At 37.6% G+C, this 16,924-nt stretch overlaps 1 long non-coding RNA gene across 1 annotated transcript in view; it reads right to left on the reverse strand.

Annotated features, from left to right (window-relative positions):
• The window catches only part of LOC309605140, a 52,696-nt gene continuing 35,772 nt past the window's right edge, over nt 1-16,924 (reverse strand). The window contains exon 3 of the long non-coding RNA XR_014231247.1: nt 1-16,924. This exon is cut by the window's right edge and continues 13,728 nt beyond it. This is a non-coding gene — a long non-coding RNA (uncharacterized lncRNA).

Genomic DNA, 16,924 nt, shown 5'->3' on the forward strand with positions numbered 1-16,924 from the left:
TAATTGACCTGGAAGACAGAATGGTGGAATTCACTGTTGCGGAACAGAATAAAGAAAAAAGAATGAAAAGAAATGAAGACAGCCTAAGAGACCTATGGGCAACATTAAACACAACATTTGCATTATAGGGGTCCCAGAAGGAGAAGAGAGAGAGAAAGGACCTGAGAAAATTTTTGAAGAGATTATAGTTGAAAACTTCCCTAACATGGGAAAGGAAATAGCCACCCAGGTACAGGAAGCACAGCGAGTCCCATACAGGATAAACCCAAGCAGAAACATGCCAAGACACAAAGTAATCAAATTGGCAAAAATTAAAGACAAAGAAAAATTATTGAAAGCAGCAAGGGAAAAACGACAAATAACAAACAAGGGAACTCCCGTAAGGTTAACAGCGATTTCTCAGCAGAAACTCTACAAGCCAGAAGGGAGTGGCACAATATACTTTAAGTGATTAAAGGGAAGAACCTACAACCAAGATTACTCTACCCGGCAAGGATCTCATTCAGATTCGATGGAGAAATCAAAAGTTTTACAGACAAGCAAACGCTAAGAGAATTAAGCACCACCAAACGAGCTCTACAACAAATGCTAAAGGAACTTCTCTAAGTGGGAAACACAAGAGAAGAAAAGGACCTACAAAAACAAACCCAAAACAATTAAGAAAATGGTCATAGGAACATACATATCGATAATTACCTTAAACGTGAATGGATTAAATGCTCCAACCAAAAGACACAGGCTTGCTGAATGTATACAAAAACAAGACCCATATACACGCTGTCTACAAGAGACCCACTTCAGACCTAGGGACACATACCGATGGAAAGTGAGGGGATGGAAAAAGAATTCCATGCAAATGGAAATCAAAAGAAAGCTGGAGTAGCTATACTCATATCAGATAAAATAGACTTTAAAATAAAGACTGTTACAGAGACAGGGAAGGACAGTACATAATGATCAAGAGGTCAATCCAAGAAGAATATATAACAATTATAAATATATATGCACCCAACATAGGAGCACCTCAATACATAAGGCAACTGCTAACAGCTATAAAAGAGGAAATCGACAGTAACACAATAATAGTGGGGGACTTCAACACCTCACTTACAACAAAGGACAGATCATCCAAAATGAAAATAAATAAGGAAACAGAAGCTTTAAATCACACAATAGACCAGATAGATTTAATTGGTATTTATAGGACATTCCATCCAAAAACAGCAGGTTACACTTGCTTCTCAAGGTGCACGGAACATTCTCCAGGATAGATCACATCTTGGGTCACAAATCAAGCCTCAGTAAATTTAAGAAAATTGAAATCATATCAAGCATCTTTTCTGACCACAACACTATGAGATTAGAAATGAGTTACAGGGAAAAAAACGTAAAAAACACAAACATACGGAGGCTAAACAATATGTTTCTAAAAAACCAAAAGGTCACTGAAGAAATCAAAGAGGAAATCAAAAAATACCTAGAGACAAATGACAATGAAAACACGACGATCCAAAACCTATGGGATGCAGCAAAAGCAGTTCTAAGAGGGAAGTTTATAGCTATACAAGCCTACCTCAAGAAACAAGAAAAATTTCAAGCAAACAATCTAACTTACACCTAAAGGAACTAGAGGAAGAAGAACAAACAAAACCCGAAGTTAGCAGAAGGAAAGAAATCATAAAGATCAGAGTGGAAATAAATGAAATAGAAACAAAGAAAACAATAGCAAAGATCAATAAAACTAAAAGCTGGTTCTTTGAGAAGATAAACAAAATTGATAAACCATTAGCCAGACTCATCAAGAAAAAGAGGGAGAGGACTCAAATCAATAAAATTAGAAATGAAAAAGGAGAAGTTACAACAGACACTGCAGAAATACAAAGCATCCTAAGAGACTACTACAAGCAATTCTATGCCAATAAAATGGACAACCTGGAAGAAATGGACAAATTCTTACAAAGGTATAATCTTCCAAGACTGAACAAGGAAGACATAGAAAATATGAACAGACCAATCACAAGTAATGAAATTGAAACTGTGATTAAAAATCTTCCAACAAACAAAAGTCCAGGACCAGACGGCTTCACAGGTGAATTCTATCAAACATTTAGAGAAGAGCTAACACCCATCCTTCTCAAACTCTTCCAAAAAATTGCAGAGGAAGGAACACTCCCAAACTCATTCTATGAGGCCACCATCACTGTGATACCAAAACCAGACAAAGATACTACAAGAAAAGAAAATTACAGACCAATATCACTGATGAATATAGATGCAAAAATAGTCAACAAAATACTAGCAAACAGAATCCAACAACACATCAACAGGATAATACACCATGATCAAGTGGGATTTATCCCAGGGATGCAAGGATTCTTCAATATATGCTAGTCAATCAATGTGATACATGATATTAACAAATTGAAGAATAAAAATCATATGATCATCTCAATAGATGCAGAAAAAGCTTTTGACAAAATTCAACACCCATTTACGATAAAAAATCTTCAGAAAGTAGGCATAGAGGGAACCTACCTCAACATAGTAAAGGCTGTATATGACAAACCCACAGGAAACATCATTCTCAATGGTGAAAAAGTGAAAGCATTTCCTCTAAGATCAGGAACAAGCCAAGGATGTCCACTCTCACCACTGTTATTCAACATAGTTTTGGAAGTCCTAGCCATGGCAATCAGAGAAGAAAAAGAAATAAAAGGAATATAAATTGGAAAAGAAGAAGTAAAACTGTCAGTGTTTGCAGATGACATGATACTATACATAGAGAATCCTAAAGATGCCACCAGAAAACTACTAGAGCTAATCAATGAATTTGGTAAAGTTGCAGGATACAAAATTAGTGCACAGAAATCTCTTGCATTCCTATATACTAATGATGAAAAATCTGAAAGAGAAATTAAGAAAACACTCCCATTTACCATTGCAACAAAAAGAATAAAATACCTAGGAATAAACCTACCTAGGGAGACAAAAGACCTGTATGCAGGAAACTATAAGACACTGATGAAAGAAATTAAAGATACCAACAGATGGAGAGATCTACCATGTTCTTCGATTGGAAGAATCAATATTGTGAAAATGACTATCCTACCCAAAGCAATCTACAAATTCAATGCAATCCCTCTCAAATTACCAATGGCATTTTTCACAGAACTAGAACAAAAAATCTTAAAATTTGTGTGGAGATACAAAAGACACTGAATAGCCAAAGCAGTCTTGAGGGAAAAAATGGAGCTGGAGGAATCAGACTCCCTGACTTCAGACTACAATACAGACCTATAGTAATCAAGACAATATGGTACTGGCACAAAAACAGAAATATAGATCACTGGAAAAAGATAGAAATCCCAGAGATAAACCCATGTACCTATGGTCAACTAATCTATGACAAAGGAGGCAAGGATATACAATGGAGAAAAGGCAGCCTCTTCAATAAGTGGTGCTGGGAAAAGTGGACAGCTACATGTAAAAGAATGAAATTAGAACACTCCCTAACACCATACACAAAAATAAACTCAAAATGGATTAGACCTAAGTGTAAGACCGGACACTATAAAACTCTTAGAGGAAAACATAGGAAGAACACTCTTTGACATAAATCACAGCAAGATCTGTTTTGATCCATCTCCTAGAGTAATGGAAATAAAACAAAAATAAACAAATGGGACCTAATGAAACTTCAAAGCTTTTGCACAGCAAAGGAAACCATAAACAAGACGAAAAGACAACCCTCAGAATGGGAGAAAATATTTGCAAACGAATCAACGGACAAAGGATTAATCTCCAAAATATATAAACAGCTCATGCAGCTCAATATTAAAAAAACAAATAACCCAATCCAAAAATGGGCAGAAGACCTAAATAGACATGTCTCCAAAGAAGACATACAGATGCCCAAGAAAAACATGAAAAGCTGCTCAACATCACTAATTATTAGAGAAATGCAAATCAAAACTACAATGAGGTATCCCCTCACACCAGTTAGAATGGGCATCATCAGAAAATCTACAAACAATAAATGCTGGAGAGGGTGTAGAGAAAAGGGAACCCTCCTGCACTGTTGGTGGGAATGTAAATTGCTACAGCCACTATGGAGAACAGTATGGAGGTTCCTTAAAAAACTAACAATAGAATTACCATATGATCATGCAATCCCACTACTGGGCATATACCCAGAGAAAACCATAATTCAAAAAGAGACATACACCCCAATGTTCATTGCAGCACTATTTACAATAGCCAGGTCATGGAAGCAACCTAAATGCCCATTGACAGATGAATGGATAAAGAAGATGTTTTGCATATATACAATGGAATATTACTCAGCCATAAACAGGAACAAAATTGGGTCATTTGTAGAGACGTGGATGGACCTAGAGACTGTCATACAGAGTGAAGTAAGTCAGAAAGAGTAAAACAAATATCGTATATTAACGCATGTATGTGGAACCTAGAAAAATGGTACAGATGAACCAGTTTGCAGGGCAGAATTTGAGACACAGATGTAGAGAACAAACGTATGGACACCAATGGTGGAAAGCCGTGGCGGGGTGGGGATGGCAGTGTGCTGAATTGGGCGATTGGGATTGACATGTATACACTGATGTGTATAAAATTGATGACTAATAAGAACCTGCTGTAGAAAAAAATAAAAGAAAATTCAAAAATTAAAAAAAAAAACAGGTAGAAAACTTGAATAGATCAACAATCAAGGACTAAATGGATGAGTTATCAAAGAATTACCTGGAAAAATGTTTAAATGGTTTAAAACTTTGAGGAGACAAATAATTCTTTTGTAACATACCTGTATTACAGAAACCGTGTAAAAGCTTAGAAAAATATGACAAGATATCCAAATCATTTTATAAAGATAGCATATGCTTATTCACAGCTCTGACAAACATAACACATGCAAAGAAAAAAAAACACTTTTAAAATGGACTAAAATACAAACTAGCAGATTGAATTTGAAAGCATGTCTGCAAATCATCTACTGTCAGTAGCATTTATCTCAAGAATGCAAGATGATTTAGTAGCAGGGCATTTATAAGTAAATTCTTCATAATAATAGTTGAAAGAATGAAGTATGTGATAACCTCAATCAATGAAGAGACAGTATTGGTAAAAATTAATATCCGACACTTAAAAAAAAGAGGATGTCAGGAAACTCCCTATCAGCAATTAAAAATATCTATCTTAAACCAACAACAAATATCATTCTTTAACTGGGTGATTTATTTAAAAATATTTATTGAGAGTTTACTATGTACCAGGTACTTTTCAAGCCGTGGAGGATACACTAGTGAAAAAAATAGACAAAAACTCTGCCTTCCTGGAACCTAAATTGGAATGAACTGATGTTTAATACAGAAGGCAAATAAGTAGCTTATTTAGCATGTTGATATTTATAAGTGCTAAGAGGGAAAGTAAAGCATGAAAGGGGAATAAGGAACGTCTGAAATGGGAGGCACAGCAATTTTTGGTTGGTGACCAGGGAAGGCCTTACTGCAAATTGCCATTAGAGAAAGAACCTGAAGAAGGTGAGGGAGTGGGCCATGTGGGCATCTGGGAAAAACTCATCTGAGACAGAGGGAATGTAATATATGATGGATGGAGCTGAGCAACCTGGGGTGGGAGCAGTATGAAGTGAGGTCAGAGAGGTAACAGGGAAGGTAGGGAGATGGTGGTAGGGGGTCAGATCATGGACGGACTTGTAAGCCATTGGAATGGTTTTAACTCCTACTTTCAGTTAAATGGGCCATTGGGGGACGCTGAGATAGGATCACTCCCAACCGCTGTGTTGAGATTAGGCTAAAGGGGATGTGGGCAAAAACAGGGAAACTAGAAGGAACTTTTGCAACCATCCAATCTGTGATAGGGACTTGGACCAGGCTGGTAGCAATGGTGATGCTTAGAAACCATTAGATTCTGGATATATGTTGAAGGTAAGACCAACAAAAATTTCTGAAGGATGAGGTTGGGGGTAGGAAAAGAGGGGTCAAAGAAGATTCTCAACTAAAAGCATGGAATTGCTATTTCCTGAGATGGGGAAGGCTATGGGTGGAGCTTGTTTAGGGAAAATATCTGCATCTCCATTTCGGAACCATTAGGTTTGCTATGGTTGTTAGACTTCATGTGGGGATGTTTTGTGGTCAGTTGGTTACACAAGTCTGGGTTTCAGAGGAGAGGTCTGGGCTGGATATAGAGATTTGTGAACTGTCAGCATATTGGTGTCACAAACGATGAAATGATACAGTCAAGGGAGGATGAAACTTTAGAGAAATTCCCACTAAAATCAGAGACAAAAATGTGTGCCCTCTCAACATTATTAGTAAGATTCTGGAAGAAGACTTGAAAGATACTAAAGCTATAATTATTGGTTAGCAATCAAAATTTTTAAACAATATTAGTTTGTTCTGTGACAGTCTATATTCTCAGTTTTTCTTTGACCTCTGTGTATCTTTCCTATCTCCTTTAAGGCTCATCTCATTGATGGACTGAATGTGTATGATGAATAACCTTTCAATTTTCTTTGTTCTCAGGATAAATGTACAGAAGGGTGGCTTCGAGGCAGTGGAATAGTCACCACTGTTTCCAAACAAGGGAATATGGGATTTAACATCAGACGCTTCCAAGTCCAAAGTCTAGCTCTGCAATTTCTGAGTTCTGACCTTAATTATCCTCTCAGCCCATTTTCCTGATCTGAACTATAATACATCTGTAGTGATAGTAATGCTATTTACCTCTCAGGGGAGTTTTAAGATTAAATGAGACAGTATACGTACAGTAAATAGGTAGATGCTTGGTAACTAATAAAAGATCTATAAATGTTTATTAAGTAAATATAAAAGTGAATAAACTGTCCTAGGGCTTGAAGGATATAATCTTACTGATATATACTGATGTTTTCTCAGGATGACAATAGAGTATATTACTTAAAATAAGATGTAATGTGGAAAATCTCCAGGCTGCACTCTCTGCCTGAAGTAGATCCTCTTGTTCTTTCCCCCAAAGCAGCTTCCTGCTTTCTTTGAAATTCAGAGATTGCATCCTTAGAGGGCTTCCCAGACATCCTGCTGTGCTGGGATAGACAGTCCAAACTCTGAGAACAAAAGAAGGAATGTCTGCAGGAAAGGAGCTATGGAGCCTGCTGCCTGAGGGAAATCTTCCCCTTTTCTTGGCATTTTCTGGCTAACAATGCCTGTGAGTCTCATTTCAGATTGTGAGTCTCCTGAGTAGACATAATGTTTCCCGGAGCCTTTCAGGATTGAAATTAGGCTGTCAGCACCACATGGCTTATACATGATTCTGTGGTTTATAACACAAAGACATAATCGGAAATGGAACAATTTGAGTCTTCTTGGAGGGCTGTTTGCCCAGGATCCTTCAGTGTCCAAGATGAAGGGTGGCAGCAAAATCCCACTGATAATGAAGACTGTACATTCATTTTATTCATTCAACAAACACTTACTAAGCACCATCTGGCCCGGTGCAGGTTACCAAACTATTACTATCAACACAGCCTACTTCTTCAAGGGTCTTAGAAGACAGATTTTCCTTTGACATATCCAACGCAGCCTCATGGCTAGGGATAATAGAGGTGTTTGCTATTCTCCAACATTGCTGCCCTATTTCTACCAGAGAGCTGACAGTGATGCAGCCAGGCCCTGCTTATGACCTGCCCCACGTGCTCCTTCTGCAACTCTAAGTAGAGACTCTAGCACGTTTACCAGTACGTAGTGTATCTGTTATCCAGCCCAAATAACAAACTATACACTGGTGCCTCCAAGTTTTAGTACTCAATTCATGTGCTAACACTAGTGACTTGAGTCTGGAGCAGTGATGAATTTGCTAAAGAAAAATGGACATTTGGCTCCATATGTGCCTGTGTGTTGTATGATTGCATAATTTTGTTTGCTTCTTTTAAAATTTTTATGTATGAATGTCTCAGAAATCCCAACTAGATTAATGTTCTTTATGAACCTGGATCATATTATAACCTCAACATTTTTGGTGCCTCTTACAGTCACCTACTGTGTTTGGAGTACATTCAGCTGCATGATTCATACATGGTAGGCACAGAAGTATCCATTTACTGAATAGATCAAAGATAGATTAAATTAAAAAAAGAAAAAGGAAAGAGAGAGCAGGGAATAAGATGGATATACAGTGGATGTGTGGATAAGATGGTAGCAAGTGAACGCAGGAGCTCTCAACTAGAGGGTGGACGTTGGGGAAGGCGAGAGATTTTCCTAGTGTTTCTAAGTCATATCTCAGGATTGCTAAGGTTGTAAAACTCAGATTTACGGAAGAAAAGTATATTCTTAAGGAACCGGGATTCTCACACACCAATCATTTCCATTCAAAGTCTAAGATTCTTAGATCTTAAGAGGTCATGTTACATAATTTTAAGATGAAGACTTTCAATAGGCCATTGCCTGTTCCTATTAATGGACCAAATGCGGAGTTGTGAGTAGCTGCAGGGAACTTGTAGGTCTACACCTCCTGGTACATGATTGCTGGTCAGTAAGTTCTTCTTTAATGGGTGGACCAAGGATTCTGAAGGGGTGAAGTGGATATGAAAGTACTCTGAAAGCCACTTTCAGTATTACCTTGAATCAGTTGACTTGGGCAATTACCAGTACTTAATAATAGTCCACTACTATCGCTGAGCACGACCGCTATGTGCCAAACACTATTTATCACATAATTTTCCATTTAAATGCTACAACAACCTGATAAGTTAGACAGTTTTTAGATGAGGCTTAGTAAGTTAAGTGGTTAAGGTTACATACTTGGTAAATTGTAGAGCTAAGAGTCTTTCTTCTATACTGTGCTCTTACATATATTTACTTAGTTTGGAAATCACACTGGGTTGCCTCTGTGCCTGTTAATCAGACTGGACTGTGGGTTAGAGGCAGATAAGAAGAAATTTCTATGCACAATCCATTGCCATTGTGTTGCATTAAACTAGCAACCACTAAGATACTAGGCAGCACTAAGCACTTAACATGGATTAATGCATTTTATCTTTGTGAGTTAAGTGCTACTGTTACCTGCATTAGAAACAAACAAAGAAACAGGCAAACAAACCCACAATCAACACTCAGAGGGAAGCAAAATTTGATTCTTAATCATAACCAGTAAGTGACATAACCTGTTGGGAGACAATTCTCCAAGAGTCTTCCATGAGTCTGTTCATCTTATGAGCAGAGGCACAGATTGCCTTTGTTCTGGGCTATCTTTTCAAGGATATCTGTATGGGAAAGAGTCTTGGAAGATAAGGATAGTGTTCCCCTTTTGAGCAAAGGTTAGGCAGGCTTAAGATCTAAGCAGGCTTACTGCTCATTATAAAAAATTTGGGCTCCCAAAGCGCAGAGTCCTTCTCCTGTAACACAACCCACTGAGCGTACAGGTGTCAACTGACCCTCTTTTCATCACCCCATGGGAATTGGGACTTGGAGAACTGACAAAAATGCTGATACTCTGTTCACTGCTGTTGCTGTGAGGAGTAAACTGGCCTTTGTCTCTGATGCAGGAGTCTTATGGTTTATACCATCATCCATGAAACTGTGACAAACAAACTTACTAGCTTGCAAGTAGAGCACAAATCTTTGAACCTTCACAGCTCTATCAAATAGAACCTAGATTCAAATTCAGTTCAGTCTGACTCTAAAACCCATGGTCTTTACCATGGCACTTTTGTGCTAGAAGTTGTGTGTTTAGAGGTAAAGTGATATAAGTCAAATAAAATTATCTTTTCTCCTTCCTCATCGGGCCATCTTTTCATTCAAAATATTTCCAGGGGAAAATGGCAGTTTTGACTTTTAAAGCAAAGCCAGCTCTGTTTCTGTTTTCCTGTCCTCATGCCATTTTTGGAAGGTGTTTTGGACTCTGGCAGTGAATCTCCTTCAGTAACTAGGTGTGGGGTGTGGAGGAAGGAGTCTGTAGGTCTGCTGGCTCTACGGGGATAAGATAGGGGACTTTACCTGGAGCCAAGGCAGGACAAATAACAAGCAACCTGACACCCTGTTGTTCATCTTACTTGTCCTCTCAACACACAGGGGGAGGGAGAGGTCTAAATTACAGTCATTGGCTTCTCATGGCCAGTAGTTTACAGTGTACTGGTCTACCTGAACTTGTCCTGTTAGCTGAATTTACCAATGATAGCCTGCATATGTATAGTTCTTCATAGTTTACAAATTACAAAAAGACAAATATTAGTTGTTTATTTGATCACAGTAATCATTTTGTAAGCCTCAGAGAGGTTAGGTGACTTGCCCAGAGTCACACAGTTCCAGAATTAGAACTTGAATCCAGATCTACTGATTTCCTGTTCAGTGTCTTCTCTGCAAAGATTTCTCTCACTGAATTTTTTCAGTAAGGACTAGCCCTCATGCCCTTTGTAAGGATGTCCATGCTTTAACAAGAAATGAGCCCTCAGCTAACCTCAAATGAGCAACAAACAAGATAATTTCAGTCTATAGGTAAGTGATTGAGACCTTGCCTCTCCAATACCCCAAACTAAAGGAGAACATGAAGGTGCAACTTGGAGGTCAGAGGGCATAGAGTAAGCATTCGACATGTATTGATAGAGCGATAAATTAATAGAATTTCTCTCTATAGAATAATATATACCATCTCTGTCTCCCACCTTATTATTAGATAAGCACACATGTCATTAGAAATTTGATTCCTACCACATAGAAATGTTGTCAGATAATTTTCAGAGCAAGAGTATCTCCAGATGTGCCAGTGTCTTGAGAAGTTTTCTTTTCCTTTTTTTTCCCTTTCTAATTTCCTCAAAACTTTTATGTGAAAGTACTGTTTTAGTGGTTGAGGAAACTAGAATGATGAATAACAAGTAACCCCTTTCCTCGAATATTTTACATTCCTAAGGTAATTTCAGATATATATACAACCAGCTCCCACTCAAAAAAAAGAAGCATGAAATAGTACTGTTGTAGAGAAAGGGTCAAATCACTGTATCTGAGCAGAGAAATGTTAAATGATGTACAGTTAGTGCTACTGGTGACGACTTTATTAAGCAGATGCATTTGAACTGACTGAGTCTTCCTGGATGAGTAGGATTCTGGTAGTTAGAGAGGGAGGACCATTCCTGGCAGAAGGAACAGCAGGGACACAGGGATGGAAGATGAAAGCAAACATTAATTTGAGGAAAAGGCAGAATTATAGGGTTCGTGGAAAAATATTATGGACAGTGAAGACAGGAGAGTAGGATAGGGCTAGAGTGAGGAGCTTTGAATGCCATTTAAGGACACAATGTACATTAATTTGTAGTCTTTGACGAGTCATTGAAGTTTTCTGGGGAGAGGTTTTATTTAATATCTCTCTACACTGTGACACTATGAATTACATGTATTGGCCTCATTTTGCAGAAGCATAAATGGAAACTTAGAAAACATAAGTAACCTTCCCCATGTCACCGCACTGGTGCAAAGCAAAGCTTCCAGCCCAAGTCTTCTTTCTTTTATACAGCAGCCACCCTGCATGGAAAATTACCACGTTAGTACTCCTTTCCATCACTATTAAGGAATAAAAACAGAGTGCTAAAGGTAAATGGCCTGGGATAATTGCAGTGGGGATAATTGGCAGTATCTTTTCACTTTCTAATTCAAGGATCCTCAAATTTTAGGGTGCACACAAACGACTTGGGATCTGATTCAGCAGGTCTGGGAAATCACCTGAGATTCTGAATATCTAATAAGTTTCTGGGGTACTGATGCCTTTGATCCTTGAACCAAATTTTGCACAGCAAGGCTCCCTAACTTGCCTCTTGCCTCCTAGCCCTATACTGAAGGCACACATGCACTTCAAATTTAACATACCTTCCCCAAATGAGCTCAGTAGCATTTTCCCTTTGTGTGTTACTCCACCTGGGTTATGTCTCTGGCTTGTGAAGGAGAATTGAATTTGCAAGAGCACCTAGTAGTGTCTGACCCATTTTAGGAGCACAAAAAGCTTGGCTACCCTGTTCTTATTGATGATCCCTCTTTTCCTCTATAACGCCTACTACCCACTCTCTTCTCTCAGTGACTCTTTCCAAATGAAAATATGAATTAAGTATTTTAGGAAGGAAGCCAGTGAAAAATTAGGATTTTCTTTTACTTGAAAGTTCAAATTTAAAGAGCTTTATGAATTACCATCTGTAAGCCAAGCTCAGGTGGTGATTTGGAAGTTCAGAAATTAAGCTATGATGCATTAGGCAGTTTCTGCCTTGGAAGATCTGAGCCCTGCTTAAAGCAGCCCCAGCCCCTACAGGCTTCTCTCTGCTCTGTACCATCTCTAGGAATTCTGATGGGCAGGGTTCCTGGCTGACAGTGCCAACAGCATCACAGCTCTCAGCCTTATTTGCTCTCTGCCATTAGCTTCCATTTCTTTTCCATTCTCCTGTCTTTTCTCCTCCTCCTTCTCTCTGCACTTTGAAGCCTGTCTCATTATTTTTCTTTGACCTCTAGTTTCCCTGACTTCTTTCTATCGTCTTTTTGTTGGTTGTCACAGAAATAGTATTAGCTGGGAGGGCTGAATTGTGAGGCTATAGGCAGACCTAGTCAGTGTTCACAGACCCATGGAATACTTGTTGCGCCTGGAGAAAACTAAGTGATCCCCTCCCTGATCGATCCCTCTTAAGACAAAGAACAGAAAAACCCTGAGACTCAGAGAGAGACAGGAACCTTTTCCTACACATGTTCCTTTTTCCTCACAGATATACAGAAGGGAAAGAACCGACAGCTATAGAGCCCTTACTGTGTTCCAGATGCTGTACTAGGTAATTTACCTTTATAACTCACTTTAACCTCACAAAAGCTATGTAAGGTGGGAATCGCTTTCTCTGTGGTATAGATGAAGAAACTAAGTTTCAGAGAAGGTAAGTAGATTTCTTAAGCCTGCCTAAGCTAATCAGTGGCAGAACTAAAATGAAAACCCAAGGCTTTCTAATAGCAAATCCGTGGAAATGATAAAGATTAGAGTGGAGATTAATGAAGAAGAAAGTCAACAAATAGCAGAAAATATCAACAAAAGCAAAAGTTGGTCCATTTTAAAAAATCAATAAAATTGATAAGCTTCAAGCCAGATGAATCTTGAAAAAAGAGAAAACACAAATTACCAACGTCAGAAATGAAAGTATAGGCATCAATAGAAATGCTATATAAACAATAGTAAGAGACTAGCATAAATAGAATGAACAACTGTATGCCCATAAACCAAATTAGATGTAATTGATAAATCCCTTGAGAGACACAAATTACTCAAACTGACACAAAACTAAGTTCTAAAATTGCCCTTTATTTATTAAATAAATTGATTTCATAGTTAACAATCTTCCCACCAAGAAAACTCAAGGGCCAAATGGGTTCACTGGTGAATTTTATCAAACATATAGGGAAGAAATAATACCAATCTTATATGAACTCTTTTAGAAAATATAAGAGGCTTACACTAACCTGATGCCAAAACTGACAAAGATGAGAAGAAAACTATAGACTAATTTGCCTCATGAACAGGGATGCAAAAATCCTCAAAAATACATTACCAAATAAAATCTAGCAATATGTCAAATGGATAATATATCAGGAACAAATGCAGTTTATTCTGGGAATTCAGGCTGGTTTAACATTCATAAATCATTGTCATTCAATACATTAAGAATAAAAGAGAAAATATTTTATGATCATTTCAGTAGATGAAAAAATTATTTAAAATATTCAATACCTAATCATGATAAAAACTGAGCAAACTAGGAACTGAAGGAAGCTTCCTTAACCAGATAAAAGTCAGATATGAAAAAACCTACAACTAACATAATACTTAGTGGTGAAATATGTAGGATTGTGAAAATGTAAGGATGTTTACTCTTATTACTACAACTCAGCATTTTACTGAAGGTACTAGCCAGTAAAGTAATTCACAGAAAAGAAACAGACATAGACATAGACATAAAGAGTAGAAAGGAAAAAAAATTCAGAAAACATGCTTGTTATGTTGAAATTCGCAGGAATTAAAAAAATAAGTACTAGAATAAGTGAGTTTATCAAAGAAACAGTATACAAAAATCAGTTTTGTTCTACAAAGTAGCAACAATTGGAATATGATATTAAGTAAAAACAATGCAGTTTGCTCTAGCATCAAAAATATGAAAGATATGCACTCTACAATTAAAAGTATAAAATGCTGCTGAAAAAAATAAGAAATCCCTTTATAAATGGAGAAATGTACCTTGTACTAGAATTGGGAGACTCACTATTGTTAAGAGGACGATTCTTCCTAAACTGATTTATAGATCCAGCAACCACAGTAAAAGCCCATTTGGTTTGGGGGTAGAAACTGCCAACCTGATTCTAAAATTTATACAAAAATGCAAACAATTCAAAAAGAAGAAACAATTCTGAAAAAGAAAAACAAAGTTGAAGGACTTAAATTCACTGGTTTCAAGACTTTCTATAAAATTACAGTAATCAGACATAGTACGTAAGTATTAAGACCCACACTTAATGTGTAACTGATTTTTGACAAAGTTGCCAAGGTAATTCAATCAGGGCAAAAGTAGTCTTTTCAATAAATGATACTGGAACAACTGGTTGTTTATATGGAAAAAATGAACCTCAGCTTTTACCTTGCACAACACTATAATTTGTTCAAAATGGATTATAGACCTTAATATAAATGCTGAAACTATGAAACTTCCCAAAGAAAACATAAAAGAACATCATCATTACCTTGGAATATGCAAGAATTTCCTAATACTGAAAAAACATGAAAAGTAAAAAATGTCTATTCTACTCTTAGATACCATTAAACGGAAAGACAAAGTCACAGGCAGATAGAATATAGTCACAATTCATATTGTTAAAAAATGACTTGTCTTCAAAACTTACAAATAATTCCTATAACTTACTGATAAACAATTATTTTTAAAGCAAGAAAGTTGCGTGAAAGACTCAAGCAGATATTTAATATAGGAATATTTTTAAATGGCCAATAAACACATAATAAGGTGCTTACCATCAACTGTCATTGGAGAAATGCAAAATAAAGCTACAGTGAGAAACTTGTGACCCCTACTAAAATGACTAAAATTAAGAAGACAACATGAGATGTTAGCGGTGACATTGAGCAACCACTTTCACATATTGCTGGTTGGAATGTAAAGTAATTCAGCTACTTTGCAAAACAGTTTGGCAGTTTCTTATAAAGGTAAACCTAGAGATGCCCTATAACCCCGCAATTCCACTTCCAGGTGTTTACCCAAGAAAAAAACATGATAGGTAAAAATAAAAGCCTTGTGTACACACGAAAAGATTTATATGTTCGAAATAGCTTTCTTCATAATAGCTGAAACCTGGAAAGAGCCAAGATGTCCATTAATAGGTGAACAGATAAACAAGTTGTAGTATATTCATACAATGAAATACTACTCAGTTATAAAATGGAGCAATTTCTGATAAATCCAACAACACGGGTGAGTCTCAAAAACATACAAAGAGAAGCCAGCTAAAAAAGAGTACATATAATTCCATTTCTGTAAAATTCCTGAGTAGGCAAAACCAAGTTATGTTGATAGAAATCAGAGCAGTGGTCGCTTCTGAAGAGATATAGTGATTTGCTTGGAAGTGACACAAGGGATCATTTTGAGGTAATGGAAATGTTCTCTTTTGACAGGTGTGTATGTTATACAAGTGTATATCTCTATCAAAACCTTTCAACCCATACACTTAGGATTTGTGAATTTCACTGTATGTAATTTACACCTCAGTAAAAAATGAATCAAGTTATTGTCAGCTAAAACATCTCACTGGTTAGGCAGACAACATCAAACCTGTTCAAGAAAGCTCTTTCCTTGCTAAAGGGATGAAACATGATGTAGACTCACTGGTAAGCAGATCTATTGAGAGAACTGCTTCTAAAGTTATGAGAAATGTGGATGAAAGGGAAGAATCAAGGGAGTAGGGAAAAATTAGACATGCACAAAGGGAGACAAGCAGATGGTACATGTGATTGAGTAAAGGCAAATATAACTCTGGAGAAATTTAATATTCTTGGAAAAGTGTTTATTTTCCCCTCTTCAGGGTTCAATGTCCTTTCTATAAAAATAGAGTGCTGGACCAAGTGAATCTCCTCTCTCTACCATCTATTTCATAATGAGGAAGGAAAGGGGTGATTCGTGAATGCCTCTTGCTCTATAGGCTTGGGGGATCCTTTCCCCAGATGGTGTTCATTGGTCAAGATATATTATACAGGAGGACATCTACTCATTTAGCAGATGCTTATTGTGCTACTGTTACATGCACAGAGCTCATCAAGGTGCTGAGGATACAACAAAAACAAATCAGGCAAAGTCCCTATTCTCATGGAGTTTACTTTCCAGTGCAAATGTAAAGACAGCAATCAGCAAACAAGCGAATACATACATACTATGTGCGAAATAACCAGGGGAGTTTCAACCTGCAGGCATCCTGGACTTCAGTGGTCCAGGCTGTGGGGAGGAGAAGGAAAGCCGAACCGGGGTGCAGGGGAACAGGCTCCCCTGGAGTGGTACCTGGGAGTATCTGGCGGTCCTTGCGTGCTGCCCCAAAGGGCAGGGTGAGCCCAGGGGGTTAATGGGACATTTACCATCCAGATGGGTCCAATCTAAGAGTGAGGTGGGAAGGAGGAGTGTTTGGAGATGGTTCTCCTCAAGTGAGGTAAGTAGAAATCTGTCTGTTTGGAGCCGACTGTAGTAATAGCAGCAGCAGAATTTTCTGCCACCAGCGAGTTTAGGGAGCAGTTTACCATATTCCAGGCAGTGGGTGAAGCTCTTTTCTGCATTATCTTAGTCTTCCCTTAGTCTCCATGAGTCAGGTACTATTATTATCTCTGTTTTACAGATGAGGAAACCAAGGCACAG

The sequence above is a fragment of the Balaenoptera borealis genome (assembly GCF_965194805.1).
Source record: "Balaenoptera borealis genome assembly, chromosome: 11".
In the NCBI taxonomy this organism is placed as follows: Eukaryota; Metazoa; Chordata; class Mammalia; order Artiodactyla; family Balaenopteridae; genus Balaenoptera; species Balaenoptera borealis.